General features: G+C 38.9%; 1 long non-coding RNA gene across 1 annotated transcript; it reads left to right on the top strand.

Annotated features, from left to right (window-relative positions):
* The first annotated feature begins 8,969 nt into the window (after positions 1-8,969).
* On the top strand, positions 8,970-15,669 carry LOC148675457 (uncharacterized). Its single transcript, XR_015935599.1, has 3 exons — positions 8,970-9,194; positions 12,937-13,095; positions 14,762-15,669. It is a non-coding gene; the product is annotated as an uncharacterized LOC148675457 (long non-coding RNA).
* The last annotated feature ends 885 nt before the right edge of the window (positions 15,670-16,554 follow it).

Raw genomic sequence — 16,554 nt, 5'->3', positions numbered from 1 at the left:
TCACAGTCCCTATTCTTGTGATTCACTTGCTGATTTACTTCTATGGTTAATTTAACTGCAACGCACGATGGTGTATTAGAGCATTCTCCATCTGGAATCGAACATCCCGTTATGACCTAGAACCTATATGAAACTCCCTCCTGAGCAGTTGTCGGTTTTGGTTGTTTGGCATGTTTAATGTTGATGCAAACTGAGTTAAGCGCTATAAAACTTTAATGATCCTTTAACATGCCTGTAAGCCACTATTGTGAACAGGACCACATCTAGACATAAATAGAAACCTGAGATGTGGGGGAACACGGATGTGGAGAGGATTGAAAGCCTTGTTCTGTGCCATTGCTGTCTATTCCTGGCACAGAATGTATAGGGGGGTGCAGCGGAGGTTTTACAAGGCTTGACTGAGGACTGACCATACATGGTCAATGTGTTTCATCACAAGTAAATTGCTAAGACTGTATGGATTGATGGTAGCCTGTGAAAGAACTTCTTTGACTTTCTTCGATCAAATGACAAGTCTATGTGACTGGTCATTTGATCAAACACGACGTTTACTGGACTTTACTCCCTGTGTGCAGCAGAGATTGTATTGTTGGTCATTTATTGTTGGACATGTCATTAAATTTGTTCGAACTGTCTTCCATTGATTGCACACATCTCTTTCTGTGCCAGAGAGACCTTCAATCCTGCTGACCGGGGCTGCACAGGGAACAGCTGTGCTGTCCTGAATAAGGCAGATCATGGCTTCTTTGACTGGGCTATATACTGTAAAACCCCAACATAAATCTTTGCTTTTTATTAATACATCATTGGCAGTTTATTACGAACAGCCAATCCATTTAGATGAGCAGGAAGACAGAGCTGTTTTTCAATAAATCTTGCGCAATGCCTACATCCCATTGATTTTTCATACTAATAAACGTTTTTTGTCTTTACTGAGTGTTAGGACTGAAAATGTATTACAGCTTTTAAGTTACACTTTAGAAAAGCAGTAATATACTGCTTAGCAAAAGTAACAGCACAAAGGCACAGCCTTTTTATCACCGTGTAAATACTGCACGGCACTATGTGGAAACAGAAAGCCCGGAATGTCTGGGCCAGGAGTTGACAGATTTTTTTCCAGTCTTCTCAATGTGTATTAAGAAACTGAGCATGATCTCAGGACTTGCTGGCAGGCAATGGAGACTGCATGTGAATTGCCATTAGGTAGGTGGCTGAGAGTTAACACACCTGCCCAGGAATGCAAGACCTAAAATATTTTCTGCAATAATTTTCAGTGTGCTAAGAGAACAACAGAAATGCTCTGTGGATTTTACATGATATATCAACACGGAAGAGGAATGCATGCTTGGCATGCTATTCAATCCCTACCTCTTGCACCCAGACACCTCCAAACACTACTTCAATAATATAACCCAGAACTTCCAATCCACGGCCATTTTTCATTGCAGTGAAACTCTCTGAACTGAATTACTAAATTACCTTTGAACAAATCTGAGGATTAATCAGCAGCAGCAGCTCTCTAAAAAAACAATATACAGTATAATCATATTAAACTTCCACACCACTTTCTTTTGGACAAAATCTAATAGACCTTATAGTCTATAACCCTTTTCAAAGTTTTCCTGGCTTCGCAAGCATGCAGGTCAAGATTGACATACTGGCAAATCCCAGAATGCATGTTTCACAGGTCGTAATGCATAAGGTGGCGAAAGACACCATTGAAAGTCTCTAGTCATTTAGTGTTGTTACACTACCCATGTTTAAAGACCTCATTCATTACCCGCAGCCTAATTGTAACAAGACCAACTGTTTGTACCCAGAACTGTGAGGCTCAGACAGAAAACAAACCTACGTGTGCACAATGCAACCCGACGACCAACAAGCACAACAAGTTCACAGTTAACAAAAACACGACACGAGTGAACCAACTGCACGATTATAGGAAAACGGGTAACACCGAAGAAAACACACGAGCAGGGAATAGGGTAACAGATGAGCACAAGCAAGGTAAAAAAGGAAAGTAAAAAGTGCGGGCAAGGTAATACAAGCAAAAACAAAGCCGAAGCTGGCAAAAGCACAATCAAGCAACATTCTAAACCGAACCGGAACTCGCGAGGCCAGACGTTCTTCGGTATTTAAACTGTAGATCTTGGGTTCTGATTGGCCGGGAGTAGAGATGACATTCTAATGATGTCACAGCTGCAGCAATGGTGTAGCTATGGACCAATGGGGAGGAGGGGTGTACTTGAACACAGGAAGTGGGAAAAAACAAAAAAACACGGACACGCACGGGGACGTAACACTCAGATCAATATGCAGATGGCGTAACTACCCACGCTATACCAATTAAAGCTGAACTTTAATTTACTTTCAACTTGAGATATTTTATTCAGTAACCTTCCACTGAGAAATGTTTGTCTCCTGCACTTAAATATAAGAAAAAAGGGTAATGCGTTTTTGTTTTAAAAACCCTAACACTTCCTTCCTGTGTCAGCTTGTGTTTGAAATTGTTTGTTTTTGGTAACAGCCATCCAATATTGACCCATTCATAATGCATGTAAAAACTGCATTTACGTAATTTATCACACACTCCGTTTTATACTGGATTGTTAAAGGGGAAAGTGAATTTAAATGCAGATTGATTTAAAATGTGATTCACAGTTAACATTCCAGTAGGCATATATGGAAAATAGAGCTCATTAAGCTGAAATCTGATAGGCTAATGGTTTAGAGTTTCCCCGCAAAAAGGAGTGAGCAGAGCAGATCCCAAAAAGCTGCTGAAATGTACAAAACCCAAATGCGTGACGATCTTTTGTAACAGTTGACTTCGCACCAAATCATCCCAAGGTGCTTGCAGACATTGACCTGCTCCCATCACCATTAGCTAGCTGCCATAGCACTTAGAGAATTTGCCTGAGGGCGGAAAGCAAGTGTATGTGATATATTTTACCATACAGCACTTTCCAACACTTTCTTACACTTTCCATACACGTCTGATAGAAGACAACCTGGATCCGAGGGCAAAAGGAGGCTTCATTCTGCAGCAGCGTTCATCGCCAGAACACCCAGCTAGATCTTCCTGGTGCTACACCATCTTCCACCTGCTCACTTGCTCTGCCATTGAAGACTGTGGTGCCAGAGCCCCTTTTTTTGCTGAGTATTGCTCATGCACGAATCCTTATTGGTAACTGGAGTGACGCCAGGGCTGAAGGAGCCCGTCTGTTCTTCATCCTGTCAGAGCTGACCAGTACCATGGCAAGAATGAATGGCTGGACTTTCGAATCCTTCTCTTAGCACGGACCTGGCAGACAATACGTTTAAAAATACATTGGACAAGAAAAATGTGCATCTGGGTAAATACAGTGGTTTATAGAAAATGCATAGCAAACATTTTGTCACAACTTGGCCATTTGGGTGTGTTAGATTAAACTGAATCCAATGCATTTCTTATTTGGAACAATGTATCTATTCATGCATGCCGATGTACAATACATTCAAAAAACGAATCATTAAGATGATTGCAGAAATGGATTATCTGTTTTATCTCTTGGGAAAAAAAAAGAATGTGGAGTTTTAAGACTTCCGTGTGATTCAGTTTGAATGAATATTTGGTTTCATTGATACCCATAGTAATTCCTCCATCTACTTTCTAACTGCTTTGTTCAATGTAGGGTCACACGTCAGAGCCTATCCCAGCATTCTTTGGACTGCGGGTGTAAACCCACATGAACACAGGGAGAACATGCAAACTCCATGCAGATAGGATCCTAAGTCCAGAATTGAACCCAGGGCCCCAGCCCTGTAAGGCAGGGATGCTAACCTCTGTGCTGGTGTGCTACTCCACTATTGTAATTATTTTTTCAATATGGCCTGATGTGTCATTAAAGGCGTACAAGATGCATACAAATTTTCTTTTGCATCAGAGTAATATTTTTAAATAAATATTTAAACAGTTGTAATTTTGTCCAGAAAAATGAGAGTAAACTTTAAGTGACACTGTCGCCTTCAGCTTTCATAACCATCTGTATGAAGACATTTCATGAAGCAGGACTACACATTCATACAACACCCAGTACAAAACCCTACACTCCTGTACAAAATCCCGGAATGAAATGAAGAGCGAGATATCAACTTCAAAAGGGCAGGCAGCACTGTTTCTGCTTCGCACTTGTAGGATTTATGGTTTTTCACTCAGCAGGAACATGTATTATCTATTCTTTTTTCTGAAGCATTTCTTTTGCAAACCTCTTTTTCTTCCACTCGTTGCCATGGCATCCAACTATTAGCATATAAAAGCTTGTTATTAGGACAGAAAATTCTGACTGATAGAAAATTAGGAAGTGAAACACGGGGGAGGGTGCAGAAAGCTGAGACTTGTGTTGGTAGATAGATAGTATATACTGTATGGTAGGGACAGAAAAGTAATCATGTCCATTTGCAAGAAAGGGAAACTATGAGCTATGAGGGAGGAAATTAGGGACAGCTCATGCCACGTAGATCATTTCAACTGTAGAGTGACGCCATTTAGACATGCTAGGGTTTCTTTTTAAAACTGCAGTGCAGCCTGACAGGGAGAATCTCAATCTTACTTAAATTTGGAATACAACATTCTCCTTGAAAGGTGGACACGCTAAGGAGACCTTTATGAGAAAACAATCTGCCTGACTGGACCCCCATGACCAGGCTGTCCTGTCATGTAAACATTCAATCTTTTATCATCATATACAGTACTGTAACAAAATAAAACGAAGCAACTAACTCTCAACCATTTCTGCACAGGCAGTAAAATTATGATGATGTTTTTTCTTGAGTGTTATGTGAACACCTCTTCACATGATCTCCTGCACTTGAAGTGGATCGCTTCCTGCACGTGAAAGCGCCGTGGGGTATTTGGGCTGAAAAGATCTATAGAAATGCATGGTTCCAAGGAACGAGGTAGAGATGACGATTGTTTATCCACAACTACAGTTCACAAGGAAAGTTATTCAGTGATAGGAGCTGCAGGAAATGTCAGGGTTTTGCATAACAGAGAGTGGACCACAGAGGACATGATAAATGTATGCAAATAAACATGGAACAGGTAGAAAGATGGGAAAACAAAAAGGGAAGGCAGATTGTTTATGTCAAAGTCCAAGGTGGCTCATCATTCTACTACTTATTTCAATTCTACATCAAACATTTCCATATCAAAAGAAATGTGAATGGCATCAATCAATAGATTGTCACAAGAAAAGAGTTAAGATAAAATGCCAGCACATTCTCTGGAGCCCATTCATTTTTTTCCTTTTTCCTCTTTTTGTAGTCTAATGAACTGAAATAGAGAACCATACAAGTAAACTTAGACCTGACCTTTAAAGAAACAATCAGTTTAAATGGAATATACAAATATACAGATGTGAAATGTCGACATAATTCAAATCCAAAAACAAAATCAAGTTCAAAATGTCTGCAGTTTAGAAAGAGGAGTACAGTCTAACAGATCGCAGCAGAAAAGATCTAAAGAGTCATATCTGGGCTCTATTGCTTGTGCACATGTAGTAGGCCACTGCATATTACAAGTTTTTTTAAAAAATTTCTTACAGGTTTAAAGTTTTGCAGAGATACTAATAAGTATCAACAAAACACAATGGACGACATGTGAAAATAATCGCCAGATGTGGATTGACAATCTTGTATTTAAAGTGCTGCTTGCTCAACCTTCATTATTTCCAATATTTTGGATAGGGTGGGACTGGAACTCCTCAGACAATGACCTTGCCACCACTTGCCTTCATAATGAAAAGATTGTCATAGCTTTGATGGTAAAGACAGAGATTTCAGTGATGTTAAAACCCAATCTGCTTTGCTTATTTGGAACGCAAAGGTGAAATTTGTAGCTGTGCTCTTAGAGCTGAATTCAGACCTTATGGTTTAGGTCAGTTTTTGATGTTCTGGTTTTATAACACCCGGAATGAACAGGATTAGTTTTTGCCCTCTGTATAATTGAACTGAAAGTACATTATGTAATGAAAGAGAAAACACAGATCTAACTTCTGTCGACTTTATTGGCAGATAAATGTAGAACAATTTATGGGCCAATAATAATAATAATAATAATAATAATAATAATAATAATAATAATAATAATATGTTGTCTGATGGAATCCACATATACAGGAACCAAAACAAAAATAATTATTTTCACAGTGCTAATATTAGCCATGTGGTTCTCTTTTTTTTATTCAGCATTCATAGATATTTAGTCATTTAAATATTAAAATTATATTGACTCAACACACAAATCTGGGATCAGGAAAGTAGCAGAATTATTTGTGGGGGAGGGGGGGGGGAATTAGTGGAATGGAAATCTACCAATTATTATACGTGGCCAGAGTTAGTTTCATTTCATGCATTTTTTAATTGTTTTAGGGTTCGTAGAAATTATTAAATCCAAAAATATATAATGCATTTATGAGAAAAGGAAGGGTGTCATGGATTTTGAGGACCTGTATTTTTATGCAACTCAATCATAAGGCTAACAAGCAAACTCTGTCAAAAAACCTTAATTTGCTTTAACATTGGCTGACATTTTCATTTGCTTTTTCAAGTTCAAATATCTGGTTCCAGGAGAGTTCCATGGCTCTGTTTTCAGAGGTGCTTAATTTCTGCGGAGACTTCAGCTGGTTTTGAAATACAGCGCTTCTAGCTCTGTTGCAGTTTCTCAGAAAATAACAAGTTATCTCTCTAGGTAACTCATAAAAAAGGAGACAAGAAGTTAACCACCATCACTAATTCCACAGACAAAGAAAAGAAAAACAGGAAAAGAAAACCAAAGCAGGGCTGGCAGTGCAGACAGTAAGACCATATGGCACAGGGTGGATTACTTTTCTTAAGAGGGAAATGAGATGTCTGGACGGGAGAAAGGCACAGTTTCACTATCACTGCTCACCACTGCAGAGGTCAACAACATTCAGGGATCTTTGGGATTTTGTGTTCAGCCATATTGAAAACTCGTGAATGTCCGCTTAATTATTTCCAAGCAAAATGGAGGATAGAGAAAGACAACAATGGTAAATGAGCAGCCTGGCATCTGCTGCACCGTAGGTCATGGAGTTGTCTCTTTTTTTCCCCTCCTGCTGCCTATAGTGCATCATTTGGGCATTGGAGAAGGGTTGCCATGGTAATGTGGGTCAGAGCACTGATGTGAATGCATGTGTGGATTTTAGGCTGGCAATAAAGTGATGAAGTGCAAACAGCACAGACTGGAGCCGACAGTAAACTGCAGCTGAATCTAGGTCACTGGGATTCTCCAGAGCAGCAGCTGCCTGTGTCTGAGTTGCAGGGGCTGGGGGAGGGGGGAGGGAGGAGGCATTGTTTTTGATGCTCACGCTGTAAAGTGTCTGCTGGGATGCTTGCAATTTAATTTCTAGTCAGCAGTCATTTCACCGGCCTTGTTATTGATATTTGTGATATCCTGTTAAGACTCCTTCACAATAAAACCATAGAAACAGTCGACTAACAATTTAAATCCACAATTCTATACTGTATATCTATAAACCGGGTCTTTCCCTGTTTTGTGACCAGTTTTGATTTTCATGCATTTGCCACACAGAATACCCCTCTGACGTTATGATAGGTCTCATAACTTAACAGGAACTTGGCAGAGCTTTACCTCTCTCTGCTTGTAAACCAGATCCTTCAAGCCCTATCAATGACTTTATCAATGGAGACTGGGAGAGGCCCAGCAAAATTGTCACAACAGCCATTAAATACACATCTCTGTGACTCCTTACAGTTAAACCTGCAAACCTGTTAAGTGACTAGATGTGAGAAACAGCCACATCGCTACTGGGGATGCTCAACACCCCTTTTTCAAAGTACATACTCTCTTATTCTGTGGTATATTAGTCACGAGTTTCATTCTAAACGTTTGTAAGTGCTAGTGTTTTTTTGTTATTATGTTTTTAATTTTTAGTCTCTAGTTAAGGATACTGTTGGGGGTAGCTTGACTTATTGTGCACAACTGTTCCTATGATCTGTGTTTTAAGATCAGGCAATATGTATTTTTTTATTGTTTTATATAATAGATTATCAGTAAAAATGTGCGGTTTTATTAAATGTAGTACTTGAAATAACGACAAGCATAGTGTAGAGTGAACAAATTGCAAATCTGTAAATTGCAGCATCATGTTGTTTGGAACAACAAGACAAGTCAGATTTTCAAAATCCATTGAGAGGGAGTTGTACTAAGGAGACAAAAACTGCATCAAATAGAATTTAGCAGGCTTAACCAAGCAATTAAGCAGTGTGTTGGGGTTTATTCCTTTTTTAATGGCATATCTTTTTATTCTTTAGTAACTCTCTCCCATATGTTTTGCATCGCAGACCCAAATAGAGTTTAAAAAGAAAATAAATGCATATACCAACTGTTGTGTATTGCTAAAATTGATTTTTATAATGTCTTTTAATTTAATTTAATTAAAATTTGTTATTACATTTAATTAGGATGTTTTTTTTTCCAATCTGTATACTGAAAACAAAAGATATTTCATAATACTGTTTAAATCAAGCTAGACAAGACCAAAGGTTTATTTGCATTAACTGTTTGCAGTTATGAGTCTAACTAAAAAATGTTCAATAATGTTGTTTGTTCTGGTTGTCCATAGGTTCAATAATACCCTTTATTGGTTTTCAAGAGATTATAAAACAATGCCAGGCATTATTTTCTCTGTTCAGAGAAGACTGAGAATTCAACTCCTTGTTTGAAAAACGATTGTTGAGCACACCAAAGAGCAATGGGTGAATTGCAGCACATGTTTAAATTATATGTTCACATAATTCCTGCTTTTGTTGTTAATTCTAATGTAAGACATCAGTTCTTTTCCTTTGGAGGCCGAAACAGGATATCCAAGAGAGCAAGATTCCATACTTTCTTTTAAATTAACCCTTTCAAAATGCTTTAGAAAGGTTGGTTCTCCTCTGTAAAGGTATTATATGGTAGTAAGGATTACCAGTGACAAACAAGCTTGGTCAACTGTACAAGCATTGTTTTACTGAAGACACTAAGGTAAGTTTTGTAAATTAGATTTTCTTCTTTGCTTCTGCTTTTAAGAGTACTTGAACAGATTCTGTAAAGAAATCATCATCCATCGTCGTCTTTCCTGATACTGTCTCCATCTCTCTCCTATTTTCACTAAGGAGGCTGAGTCTTTGAGGTAATCATTTGCTTGATTAACTTCTACTTACTTTCTGATCTTTTGTTAGTGGTTTAACACTTGTTTTTAGATCCCAAAACAGAGTAGTAATGCATATTTCACTTCACAGGTACGTGCCGCAATTTGCTTTTTAATTGGTGCTTTTTGAAGCCAGTGCGAATTGAATTCTTCATTGCAAAAAAATGGTCTTGAGGTGATGTTAGACACACTATTGTAACGTTGATGGAAATTGGGAGGGCACAGCTAATTAAGTGCAGTTTTTTCTTCTGCAACAAAGGTAAAGCTGAAGACAGATACTTGTGAATACTCAAAAGAGGTAATGACTGCAAATAGGGTCTGAAACCCTCTCCCTCTCAGATACACCTGAGATTGTAGTCTAATTTAACTGAAGAAAAGAAGAAAGAAAACACAACGTTTCGGCCGTGGAGCCTTCTTCAGGTGTCAGGTGCCTTCTTCAGGAGCCTTCGTTAGCCTTTTTCTTGTCACCTGAAGAAGGCTCCACGGCCAAAACGTCGTGTTTTCTTCTTTTTTTCATGGAATAAACCTATTACTTGTTCCTTTGCAGCCTACGCATGCTGACGCAGCTACCCACCTAATTTAACTGAATGTAATTTAGTCGTTGTTATTAAGGAAGGAAAAGGAAAGAGAAAGAAAGAAACAAATAATCTTAATCCATGTTTAACATTACTAGAGTGTTCTTGAGTACAGCTGAAACAAAACGTTTTAACACAAATGTTGGCCAGTCCCAACTGTCCAGTGTCAATGATCCAAGAGTCACATTGCCATGTGTAAAACTAAAAATGTATTTGAAATGACCTCGATCTTACTCTCATCCTTCATCTCATCCTTCATAATTTCATCGTGCAATTATTATTTCATGAATGTGTTGCAATTTCTGTGGGGGCTGGGCGATATGGAAGTTTGCATTACTTAAACTGAACAGTCATTTAGAACTTTTACCAGGGCTTCCTTCTGTATATCACATTAATGGCAATGACATCCTGCATACACACGCAGCGTATGCTTGAGCGTACAGCCTCGACAACTCAGAGCGTACCCTAGTTTCTGTGACTGGATGGGACACCAGGCCATTGCACGGTGATCCCCAGCAAATGCTGGTAATTTTGTACAGCTCAGTGGGCAGGAGCAATGAGATTTGAGTACATGCCCAGGTAAAAAGCATGTAGTATCCATAGCAGAGGTGCACACCAAAGTCCTGACAGTAAGAAAACTGGTGAGCTCCCCTAAATCATTCTTTGACAGTGGTTTAACTACGTTAGATTAACAATGCAGTCAATTATTGTACGGCTGTGTGACATTGTCCTTCTGAATGTGCACTATGTTGCAATGTCTTGCAAAGGCCAGTATTATTATCACTATTAATGGGAATTTAAACATTCTTATTCACACATTGAATACTCAGACTGAGCACTGAAAGAAGATAAATGTCAGCGAATGCTGCAATTATATCATCCTTGTTTACTTTTAGCAAGGAGCAACATATTGTAAAACCATAGGAAAGCATTGTGAAAACAAAGTAAATTCCTGAAAATAAAGAAGAAAACCATGCTTAACCATGCATTAAACCCCCTGTATGCGGTTTAACGAATAGATGAGTGATTAGAATATGTAACAGTCATACCAGTCCTTTATTCAACAATTCAGTAACTTGAGAAATGCAGAATCATCGTCTGCTGATAGGCTGCAGTTTATCCAGTCCTTGTCAGGTGAGTAGGTTGTTTTGACAATGTGAGCCTCAAACACACAAACAAGTGTGTATTGTCATATAGGAAGAACGTGAGGCTATACTACCTCTCCACATCATCAAACTCCCTCTCCACATCATCAAACTCCCTCCACTTCATCGTTATAGGTCTAGTGACACACAGAAGTCTAAAGGCTGTCTCTAATATTGTCTGTCAAGTTGTACACAATAGTCTTGTGGTAACAACGCAATTGACTTTCACATGACTTCCTTGTCAGTCTGGTATTTGACTTCATGTTTCTCTTTACTTCTTTTGATTTCCCCTTATCTCAAACTTGATACTGTCTGCAATTATCTTGAAAAAAAAAAACAGAACAAAAACCGAAGGCCTGCATCCATGATTTTTCTCCTTGTAACACTTGATAAAGGTGTGTTAACACATATTACTTACCTCTGCACAAATGTGAAGTACTTTTGAACACATGGGCTCTGCTAGTTTCCTCTTTAAGAACTGGCAGTTGAAAATATATGCAAGGACCATGAGACAGAAGCCAGGAATCAAAAATATAACCTTATATTAAGAACTTGTAAATCTGTATAATTAAATCTGAACACCACGTTACAAAGAATAAATAGAAAGAAAATGCATTTTAAATACTAGTCTGTTATTTGCTCTGCTAGTAAGAAACTCTTTCCTGTTATTTTACATTTTCAAGAACTCGGAACCAATTTGTAATTGGTTTCTGACCCAATGACCATCTGGTTAGTTCCAAACATCCAGAAGAAATGTAAATGCAAAAAAAATAAGACTGTGCTCTTTGGCACAGCTGCTGATGGGCACAGGAACGGATTCTGCCTACAGATTCTGAAGTGAGACACAAAACATGTAGAAAATACTTGGGAAAAGTGACAAGAAATAAACCGAGCCCAGTCAAATGAAAATGATCATCTTTAATAAACACATAACACATTAGGGGAAAAATACCAAATAAAATATGATGCATCAGAAGCACACAAAGTATTTTCCAGCTCAGCCTCAGATACCATGTAGGGTTGGATTCATGGAGAAAGCATACTCAATACGTTTCGCTGGCTTGAAGGAGCTGAGAACAAACTGGCATTTCATTTTCATTATGTTTCAGTGGCCTTTTTTTAACATGCGTGAGAACATATGTAATAAATTGCTGTAAAACCGTTAGCATTGTTAACATTAAATGTATATTTGGATGGGAAAACAATCCCCAAGTCAGCTTTGCTGCGTCAGCGCTGAGAAAATTAGGAATCAGAAAAAAACATTTTCTTAATTGATGTCAGTAACAAACAAGATTGTGGTATAGTCAGCATAGTTAATTTACTAAACTAAGAAGCTAAGCAAACACTGTGCAAGCACTGTAAAGGCAAATTGAATGCTAGGGTACATAGTTAAAATGTTTTTTATTTAAATAAAAAAATGCTATGTTATATTGTGCAAGTAGTAAGACCTCATTTAGGATATTGGGCACCACATTATAAAAAAGCACTAAGCACATACATTCTGGATTAAGAAGGAATGTGTGGAGCTACAGTATACCAATAGGTTAAATAAATCTTGCACAGACAAGACTACAGGAAGACCTGATTCAAGTACTCAAAATCCCCAAAGTCATCACAGTGAAGTCTTGAGAATGAATGGTGAAATATAAACCCCAGGACACAAATGAATGAATGAGAGGGCGTGAGTGAAAACGACTATGGATGGATATGCATTTAAAACTAAGAGCAGGAAGCAGGTCTTTACTCAGAGGGTTGCAGGGGTTTGTGAACAAGCTTCGCAGCAATGTTGCTGGAGGTATTATTCTAATCTGGCCCTCTCCCAGCGGCACCAAATCTGTCTGGTTTCTGACTCTCCTGACTTTAAATGGATTATAACCTGACTTGATAGTATTTAAATAGAACATTTTACTGCCAGGTCCCATGGTGTCCGTGAGATAATGATGATAAGAAGATGATGGAAAAAATTCCTTAAACTTATATAGTGCTTTTCTGGGCACTCCACAGGTAATGGGGACTCCCCTCCACCAGTGTGCAGCCCCACCTGGACGATGCGACAGCAGCCAGAGTGCACCAGTACTCTCCCCACACATCAGCTCTCAGTGGGGAGGAGAGCAGAGTGATGAAGCCAGTTCAGAGATGGGGAGTATTAGGAGGCCATGATTGGTAAGGGCCAATGGGAAATTTGGCCAGGATGCCATACTCTTTTCAAGAAACACACATTTTCACAGAGAGTCAGGACTCTTTACAGACAGTTTGAAGTTTCATTTAAAGGACAGCGCCTTTTTTATAGTATAGCGTCCCCATCACTATCCTGGGGGCATTAGGACCCACACAGACTGCAGGGTGAGCGCCCCTTACTAGTCTCACTAGCACCTCTTCCGGCAGCAACCTTAGCTTTCCCAGCAGATCTCTCATCCAGGTACTGACCAGGCTCACACCTGCTTAATTTCAGGGGTTTGCCAACTGGTAGTTGCAGGGGAGTGTCAGTGCTGGCAGTGGAGGCTTGGTGTGTTGCTCCTGCCGTAGTTAAAGGCCTGTTGCTTGTGGATTCCATTGTAGTTGCTTGACTATATTATAGTTATCCTTGGGCAGGGACTGTCTGGGGGTGCTATTTATATTTTTGTCTCCTATGTCATTTTGTGGGCAGTACAATGGTGCAGTAGTCAGCATTGCTGCCTCCCAGTGATGGGGACCTGGGTTCGATTCTGATCCTGGGCTGTTCTCTGCATGGTGATTGGATGTTCTCTCTGTGTTCACGTGGGTTTCCTCTGGGTCCTCCAGTTTCCTCACACAGTCCAAAAAAACATACTGTAAGTTAATTGACTTCTGGGAAAATTGACCCTAGGTGTCACGCCCTCTGCAGCCATAGGGCGCTCCTTCTCTGTCCTGTCCCTTGTTTCCTGTCTGCTGTCCTTCCTGTCCCTCTCTTTCCCTTGGGCTATATATTTCCGGGTCTTGCACTCTGTCCTCGCTCAGCATTGACGTTCGGATGTCCTGAGACCCGCCTAGCACCAGGGCGCCCCACGTCCGCTCCCTGAGGGCATAGGTTTCTATACGGCATTCCTGAACTCTTTGCACTAACGAGCCCGGGCCTTTTTCCTGTCTCGCCGCTACGCATATGGGTCTTTTTCCGCTCTCCTGCTCCCCACGGTTAGTCCCTTTGGACGTCCGTGACCCTAGGTGTGTGTACATCTCTGTGTCTGCCTTACGATGGACTAGCGACCCATCCAGGGTTACCCTGCCTTGCGCCTGATGCTTTCTGGGATAGGCTCCAGCTCCCCCGTGACCCTGAATTGAAGAAACAGAAAATGTATTGCGTTGGATGTATGCATATATTCTTGTTGTCGTTTATTTTTAGCGAAGCACTTCTGATACGGCTGTGCTAAATCAGTTTTTGTTGGAAGGGATAAAAGAAAACACACAATAGGATGACAGTTCATACACAAAGTTTTCTGAGAACAGGATCTTTAGTTTTCCAAAATGCTGTGATGTGTCATCTGACCTTTAATAAACAATATTAATATTCAAAGCACTGATCTATTTAAACTATGCTATACTTGTAAAGAAAAGGACGTCAGAACTCATTGTTGTTTATGACATTGGTATTGAAAATGGTTTTGCACCAGCAGCGTATCTAATCTATGCGTGTGATTCTCAGAAGCCTGTTCAATTAAGCCACAAAATGCTTTTAACATGTTATATATTGCTGAGAATTTTAAAATCAGTGTACAATATTTCCTAACACAGTTTCTAACACATTAGGAATCACCGTTAATACATAAAATGGACAATTTCAGCTGTCAAATACACCCATGTCTTCATTCTGCAGGATGGGTTTCCATGAACACAGCTTGCCTTTTGATGCTTCAGCAAGAGCAAAGAGAACTAATACAGCTTCCAGAAATATCCTCACCATGGAAACTCATTGTTCAGTCTTAAATTTGTCACAACTTATAGTCCTTTAATATGTTGGATATCTGCTGATGTTCTTAAGTTGCCTAGTAACAGACATTGCTGTGGTTCCATAACAAGTTGAAAGAAGAATAATGTTAAAAGAGAAACACACTTGGACAAGGTGATGTCTGAGGTACCTTTCTAATTCTGTTTTTGTGGTTATATTCAGTTTGATGGTCTGTCTTATTAGCGTGTTTAAAAGAAACAAATACTGACAACTATTTAAAAATAATTAAAATTTTAAAATGAAAAAATAGAACAGGCACTTGATCCAAAAGATTTTTTTAACTTTTCCTTCTTACTTAATATTACATGTTGAATAGTGCTCTCAAGAATTTCGTGTAATAATTCTGTGAGACATCAGACATTGGTGGAGCACAGAACTAATTACAATATTCCCCTTTTTAATAATCACTTCTGACTATGCCTTTTTCTTTATTATAAGACCAGCTGCAGTTTTGTCTTTCTCAGATCTTGACTGCAATTTTACTTCAATAAGGAGTAACTTCATAACTTAGCTCTGCTGCATGACAAAAAGCCCTTTAAAAGTGAAACCAAACTTAACAGAAACCTTATGTTGTTTTGTCTGGTTTGTTTATAGAAATAAGATTGTTTCTTTATGGCAAAAAAAAATGTAATTATAAGGGCGAATCTTGTAATGATTTCTAAATACTTGGGTGACAAAATGCGACTCACTGCTTGATCTTTCATCCGATACAAATGAAATATAAACTCTGCCTGAATTTGTTAAGAATTATCTCTTGTAAAAAAAACTAGATTAAAACTATTTCTGTTGGCGATATTTGATTGCATTGTAATTTCTTCTGATATACTGCATGTGATAAGTTATGTTCCTCTTTTTTTGACTACACAGAATTCCTCATGTTGGCATGACAATTTATTGCATAACAAAAAAAATCTTTAACATTATTCATTCCTCACGTTTCTTAATGTACTTAAAAAGGGCTTCTTTCACTTAAAGCCTCCATTTCTTTTTGACAAATGTCAATTTTAATTCACAACTGCACATGCAGAACACAAACACCTGCAATAACAGTTTCCTGTTTCTTACATTAGATTGTTATGTCTAGAGCAGAGAACAATGAATTTCACTGCAAGTTTATCTGCTTACTCTTTTTTCAAATCATTTCTGACTCGGATAAAAAAGGATGAAGTTTGTATATTCTCCCTGTGTTTCTTCTGGGTTCTCCAGTTTCCTCCCAAATTCCAAAGACATGCTGGTAGGTTTATTGACTTCTGGGAAAATAGAGATAGATAGATAAGACTTTATTGATCCCGAAGGGAAATTGAGGCGTTACAGCAGCCCAGCCCAAGATAAGCAAGGCAGACATCAGAATAGACTAAAATTAAAATAAACGCAGCAATACAAAATAAGATAGAGTTAGGTGTGTGCAAAATATGCTAATAGTCACTGTTAAACAAGAAAATATGTGCAAAATGCTCATAGGTATGTACAGATTGAAAGTACCACTGTATAAATAGTATATTAATGCAGTGTCCAAAAACTACAATAGTGCAACATGCTGTCCATAGATGAGCAGATGAAGGGCTAACAGTCCTAGCCTAGGGCAGTGTTATACACCCTGACAGCCGCTGGGAGGAAAGACCTGCAGAAACGTTCCCTTGAACACCGTAGCTGGAGCAGTC

This window comes from Lepisosteus platostomus, chromosome 3 (assembly GCF_059453375.1).
Source record: "Lepisosteus platostomus isolate fLepPlt1 chromosome 3, fLepPlt1.hap1, whole genome shotgun sequence".
NCBI classification, from domain to species: Eukaryota; Metazoa; Chordata; class Actinopteri; order Semionotiformes; family Lepisosteidae; genus Lepisosteus; species Lepisosteus platostomus.
This window is presented reverse-complemented; position numbering and strand designations above follow the sequence as displayed.